Source organism: Pseudopodoces humilis, chromosome 6, assembly GCF_049639895.1.
Source record: "Pseudopodoces humilis isolate 2021_Gansu_Grassland_sample_001 chromosome 6, ASM4963989v1, whole genome shotgun sequence".
In the NCBI taxonomy this organism is placed as follows: Eukaryota; Metazoa; Chordata; class Aves; order Passeriformes; family Paridae; genus Pseudopodoces; species Pseudopodoces humilis.
The window spans coordinates 3,561,826-3,568,853 of NC_142205.1; the positions used below are offsets into that span (position 1 = coordinate 3,561,826).

Sequence of the window (7,028 nt, forward strand, 5' to 3'; positions counted from 1 at the left end):
AAGGCCAAGGAAAAAAAAAAATAATGGAGAGAGAAATGTCATTTTCAAAAATCTGTTAGAGGTTCATAAATTGTCTTGTGAGAAGGGTAAGGTGATTTGTCGGTGCATTTGTATCCTGCTCATCCCTGGGGTAATCCCAGTGTTTGATGTTTGTGGATTCCCCATTCCTGGAAGTGTCCAAGGCCAGGCTGGACAGGGCTCTGAGCAGCCTGGGACAGTGGGATGGGGTTGGAAGTGGATTGTCTTCCAGGTTCCATCCAATCCAAACCATTCCATGACTTTATGTTCCTATCAATCTGTGTGGGAATGAAGAAGGGAAGGAATGTGGGAGAATTGGCAGAATGGTCCTGCAGTTAAGGAGCTGGGCTGTGATTCAGTGGCTTGTTCCATTCCTGTCTCCACAGTGTCAGAAACCCTTTGTCACCTCGGGGGTTATTTTACCACGGCCCCCAGAGCAGCACTCATTGCTGGAGTTTCAAATCCCTCCCAACAGCACCAGACCCCAGTAATCCAATGGAGAGCCCTGCTTTTTTTCAATGGAGAACACTGCTTTTTCCCAATGGAAAGCACTGCTTTTTTCAATGGAAAACACTGGCTTTTCCCAATGGAAAACACTGCTTTTTTCAATGGAAAACACTGGCTTTTCCCAATGGAAAACACTGCTTTTTTCAATGGAAAACACTGTTTTTTCCCAATGGAGAACACTGGTTTTTTTTCCAGAGGACCTGTGGACTGATGTAAAGATTACTACTGCCACCTTCCACTTATTTCAAAACACAGCTTTCTCACACAAGGGCCACATTGAAATAAGCAACACCTCTCCTAACTTCACAGCAAAAATATGTGCAAGGGGTACTTTATCCCTACTTTCATTGGTTGGTTTATTGATTCATTTAATTCAATTTCATTTTTGGGGAAGGACAGAAGTTGAGGACAAGAGGGACAAGAAAGCTTGAGGACTCCAAGTGAAAATAAGCAGAGCTTTTTTGGAAATGTGATACTTCTAAGTGGGGGCAGAGGGAAGCAGAATGAAACAGCCTAATCACAACATGTGCCTTTGGAAAATAACATGCAATAACTGCAACCCAAAGCCCAGCCGCAACAAAGTCAAGGTCAAGCTGCATGAACAGCTTAAACTGTGGCATTTCCTGAGTTTTACTTGTTTGGCTTTACAGCCTAAGCATTTTGTTCTTCTAGTTATTTTCTATTCCATATATGAAACACATTCAACCTGCCCATTATTCATTAGTAGCTGGTGTTTAAAAGGAAATGGAATAAAACCATGGGGGCTGTGGCAAAAAAATCACTGAGGGACTTGTCGCAATATTTCTTTGGCCTTTTGTTTTGAGGAACTGCAGAGTGAAATGTTGCCCTCAGGACAGAAGAAAAAAAAATAGTTGTCTCAGTGTTACATGAAGAAATTCCAGCCCTTAGCTCCAGGCAATCACAGCCTCAGCAACCCCCTATCCCATGGTGATATTTTTTTGTGTTTTCCCTCCACAGTCAGGGTTTATATGCTGGGAAAGAGCTCAGACACTGTGGTGTATTATGTGCACACAGTGGTTTGTTCTGGGTGTCTGTGAGGAGCTTGAGGTTTGTTCCCATCAATTCAGGCCACTTTATTTTATGTTCTCTGAACATGTACATGCAGAAAGCTTTTTCATAACAATTCTAGGCAGAGTAGTGAAAGGAGCTTTTAATGTCAAATTATAGTGCGGAAAATAGAAAAAATAAAAACCAAACAAACCTCTTGTAAAAACAACAGCAGGTATTCAGACACCTTTCCTTTTTATCACATTCTCAGTTCTGCAAATAAGAAAACATATCCATCCACAAAACCTCAGTGGAGGTCGATTAATTTTAACTGAGAGTCTCTACAGAGGAAGCTTTGCCTTTGGAGAACTTTCTGCCGGTGATGTGGATACCCTGGAGATCAGATATAATTTTCAGAAAGATGGTGTAAAGTAACATGAGGGATCATAGGGTGCCAGGAAAATTCAAGCTGGAAGGAATATGAGGAGTCTCTGCTCGAAGCAAGATCAACTTTGAGGTCAGACCAAGTCACGCAAAGCCTTGAGAATGGCTGGAGACTGTGCAGCCCACCAGGAAACCTCATAGCCAGGAATTGGAGCTATCTTCCTTTCCTTGTCTCTCAAGTCTGATCCTTTTTACCATGGAAGAAGTTCCCTCTGGAAAACCTCAGAGATAAAATGTCATCCAATCTTGTCCTCAAAGCTGACTTTCCAAGGGGATAGAGCTTTGCATGGCACTTGTCATCAGTTCGGAATCTTGATATCATAAAGGGAAAAGCATTTCCTTCTTTGTCACTGATATGGATATGATTTCTTTGTTGTCACAGACATTCATCTCCTGGAAACTGCTGGTTTAGATGCTAGATTAGCTCATTTAAATATAAGTGAAATTTTTAATAAGGTATTCCAAGGAAAAGTCAGAGGAAGAACAAGGGAGAAGCTGCAAGGTAAGAGGATGAGAGGCAGTAAGAGGATGTCAGTGGACTGGACTGAAGAAGAAAAGTGATTTTCTGAGGACAATTACAAGTATTGGGTGCTGACAATGATCTTGATAATGCTTCCACTAATAAACTTGGCAAAACTGAGAGTATACTAATTAAACTGATGACAAGAGGCATCACTGACACAGAGGCATTCAGTCTACTGAAGTAATTGAATGGGGACTGGAATACCAGAAATGGGATGAGATTTAACACTTTGAAGTGATAAGGTCACACATTTGGAGATTAGGAACTATTAATCTAGTAAAGCTTCAAGTTTTCCAGGGCAAACAGCTGAGAGGAAAACATGACAGGGTGTGTTGGTCAGTCAGGGGATGGCTGTGGGGCACTGACATGGCAAAGCCATCAAAAAGACAAATGTGATTCTGGAGGCTTCAGGTAGAATGCTTCAAGGAGCCATCAGAAAATGTTAATTGTGCCTTCCAAAGCAGCTGTTTTATCATCTGGAGCTGTGCACACACTGCTAAGCCAGCTCTGTTCGACAAAGATAATGAACAGAAAATATTACATTCTTGTTTGCTAGAAGAAAGAAATGAAAATGAGATGTGAGTGAGGAGACAGAGATTCCACCTGGATTCGTGATATAAGAAAGAGCCAGTGTGGGTCAAACAGGGAACAGAAAGTAATTTCTCCTTACAGGATGTCACCTAATGAACCATTTCACAGGGCAAGGTCAAATGTTCTCAAGTTCTGCCAGGGGAGGCTCAGGTTGGATATTAGAAAAAATTTCTTCACTAAAAGAGTGGTCAAGCACTGGCACAGGCTGCCCAGGGCAGTGGTGGAGTCACCATCCCTGGGGGTGTTTAAAAAGCAAGTGGGTGTGGCACTTCACAGCATGAGAGGGGTGGTACATGGTCAAAACTCGGACTTGATGATCTTGAGGGTCTTTTCCAACCTCAAGGATTCTGTGATTTGCCAAAAACGTGTTGGTTGGCTATGGGAGACACATCCCACAGTGCAGAATCGCTTCAGATTATCACAGCAACATAAAACTTCTGAGATTTCTGTCTTATTTCCCAGTCAAACCAATTTATAATTTTATCCTAACCAGATGAAATGGTCTGTGAAATCCTGGAAATTGGCTTCTTTTCTGTTTTTCCACAGAGTTTTGTGTCCTTTCTGTCCTCTCAGTTAAATGACAACTGAGAATACAAATAAAAATATTCATGAAAAGACCCTCTCTAAATGCTGGAGATGTCACTGTGCTCAAGATGAGAGCTGGACTGGTAAAATAAGGGATAAAAATGTCATAATCCTTCCATCTGGAATTGCATATTTTTAAATCAAGTTTTGCACACAGAAGTCGCCAGGTAGGTAATGAGGAAGCTGAAGATGAAGGCAGGGACTGAAAGCAATTAAGTAGCCTGATAAATTAAAGAATTTGCACCTATCCAGGATTTTATTAGGCTTTGTTTAAACAAGGCAAAGAGCGGTGAAAAAGTATATATCAAAACAAGAATAAAAACCAACCAGTTCCATGGATGTAGATGAAAGCAATACTTTAATTTGCTTGGATGGGGAGAAGATAAATTTCTACTGAATGTTGCAGCAATCACCAATATCAGGTCAAGAATACCTTCTCAACAGCAGCAATCTGTGCTGACACTCTGTGATCTTTATAACTCAGGTCTTTCCTTGACCATTTTCCACCACATCAGGTTCCACAGTCTAATTTCTACTTTTCAAAAACAGCTCATTCCAGTGGAAGAGATAATTTATCAATAAGCCATTTTGAAAATCTACATATTTCACTTAAATTTTTGCACATGTACCAAGAACATATTAGCAGATATCCATCAGATTCCTCAAGCATAAGTTTCTTGAGAAAAAATCTAGAAGAAAACCTCAGAAAAAGAGCCAAGGCTGAAGAGGTGCAATTCCCATTCATTGTGGTCTTACACAAGAGTAAATCCACTGAATTCCTGAATGAAAGCTGTGTCAGCAAGCAGGAATTGAATGGCACTGGGATGTTGATATGAAACCTGGAGCTAAGAGAATAGAAAAAATAATAATTAAGTTATACTGAAGTTCATATTTAAGATCACCAGAAGTCATTGCTGTGTTGCATAGTCTGTCCTACACATGTCCTCATTTTCCTTACTGCTAAATTTTAATTTAATGCGTTGCACGAAGAGCTTGTGACATTGCAAAGTGTCTGGGGACCAAAACAATATTCCTTCCTGTCTCTTGAGGAGCCAAGGCTGTGCACAGCCAACAGAGCAGCGTGCAAGGAAATACACACACTCCAGAAAAAGGAACAAAATCCCCAACCTCGCTGCTTCTGCATGTCAAGGAGGATTTCCCTGAAATCACAACTAAGTGGAACTGAAGGCTCTCCACAGCCATCCAGGCACAAAGAAGAACAGCAAACAGAAAATAAAAGGATAGGAACAGGCAGAAAAGCGGACAAATTGAGGACAACAGCACCCAGCTCAATGATCATAACGAGAGTGACTGGATTGCACCTTGAAAGGTCACGGTTTTTTGGGTCCCGTGTGGTCCTGGGTGTGTGGATTTGCACAAAAAGGCAGCTGGTGGGAGCCAGCCCCTCCACACACCCCCATCTCCATCCAGGCACTTTCCAAGGGCGCTGTCACCAGCGTTATCCCAGATCTCCCAGGGGAATCCCACTGCCAGCTGCAGGGCATGCAGCCCTTCCCTATGGTGCTGTGCCTCCAACTCTGCCCTGCCTTCCATAAGTGGGGGCTGAAACATACAACTCCCAAATCCAGATGTTTCTCTACTTAATAAAACAGGAATTGGGTGAGGAATTATTGATGGAACACTTTGCAGCCAACTGATGTGAATTGCTGATGGAAACATAAGAAATGCAGCATTAATCGAGTTATGCTGAGGTCTGGGATAGATCACTGCAGGGAAGAAACACAGACCTGGCAGAGATCTGACTTAGCCAACAGGTAAAACAGGTTTTACACAGCATTTTCCACAGTGGATGCTTCTCTGTCACTGAAATTCACAGCAAAAACTCAGCACAAATAACCACAGATTTAGAGGAGCAAAGAACTGATGTGAGAAGATCATTGGCTACTGATTTCTTCCTAATTTTAGGCTCATTATTTTTGCAAGCAAAGTATTTAATCAAATGTTAATGGTAATAAAAAAAGCCTGAATTCAGTGGCACACCAGAACCCTGTGTCACACCTGTGTCCAGCAGCAAAAGTCGCCAATGCTTGCCAAAATCTAAAGCTCAAAGTCACTTCACAGATATTTAGGACAGGTGTTTAGTGAAAGCCAAGTTCCTGTGCCTCTTCTATGGCCAATGGAGAGCATTAGCTAATTCCAGATGTGCATTTATTTTACACTTAACAGCACACAGCTTCCTAAGATAGCAAGTTTTGCAAAGGCAAAGATAGGCAATCATTTCCATCAAGGACAACCACTTACCCGTGGGCAAGGTGGTCACCTGGAAGCAGGTTGTGGTCCAGATCCAGAGCATCAATTGATTTTCTGCTTCTGGATTTATAAAAAAAAAAAAAGTTTTTTAACTGATGTGTTACACTGACAACTGAAAGAACATGGAAAATATTCATTTGTGGAAATTACAACCATCTGTACTCCTTTACTGTCCTGGAATTAGGAGAATTATGTTAATAACGAGTCATTCTTTCCATTTGCATTTGGCTTCCCATGAACGGACCTCTGAATCTTCAGAGGAGCTCAGGATACCCCTAAAAAAATGCACACAAAGAGAATGTGAACCAAGACAATGTCAATGGCTGGGAAGGGGATAAAACACAGGGGTTCAGATTTCTCAACCTGAAGCATCTCAGGAGCCTTCTGGAAACCCCAAACTAAGGGAAACATCAATATGTGAACACTGGAGGAGAAATTGTGATGACGTTAACACGCACCAGGACCTGAGTTCCTCTCACTGCTCCCCACCAGAAGTTGCATAACCACATTAGTGCATTAGTGCTCCTGCAGGAGAAGAGCCATGCATGGCCTGGGAGCTTTATGGTTTCCTGACAGGAGCTGGCTCACATCCAGCCAGCTGAGAGCTTGGGTAGGGCCTTGGCTCTGCTTAAATCTGCAGCCAAGCACCTGCCCCCTCTAAAGAGGGGCAATAGATGGTCCTGGTGTTCAGCCAGGCTGCCAGAACAGCTGTGATTTATCCTCTAAAGGGAGTGAGGAGCAGCTGAGGGAGCTGGGAAAGGGGCCCAGCCTGGAGAGAAGGAGGCTCAGGCAGCACCTCATGGCTCTCTACAACTCCCTGACACAAGATCATAACAAGGTGCCTCAGCTCCCAAGTAACAAGCAACAGGACAAAAGGACATGGCCTCAGGTTGTGCCTGGGGAGGTTTAGATTGGCTATTGGGGAAAATTTCTTCACAGAAAGGGTTGTCCAGCCCCAGCACAGGCTGCCCATGGCAGTGGTGGAGTCCCCATCCCTGGAGGAGGGATTTAAAAGCCGTGTGGATGTGGCAGCTGGGGAGATGGGGCAGTGGTGGCTTTGGCAGTGCTGGGTGATAAACTG

General features: G+C 42.9%; 1 long non-coding RNA gene across 1 annotated transcript; it reads right to left on the bottom strand.

Moving 5' to 3' along the window:
- Positions 1 to 3,852: 3,852 nt before the first annotated feature.
- On the bottom strand, positions 3,853 to 6,538 carry LOC148184080 (uncharacterized). The gene is made up of 3 exons (XR_015772810.1): positions 6,406 to 6,538; positions 5,939 to 6,007; positions 3,853 to 4,521 (listed from the first exon to the last, which is right to left on the bottom strand). It is a non-coding gene; the product is annotated as an uncharacterized LOC148184080 (long non-coding RNA).
- Positions 6,539 to 7,028: the final 490 nt, after the last annotated feature.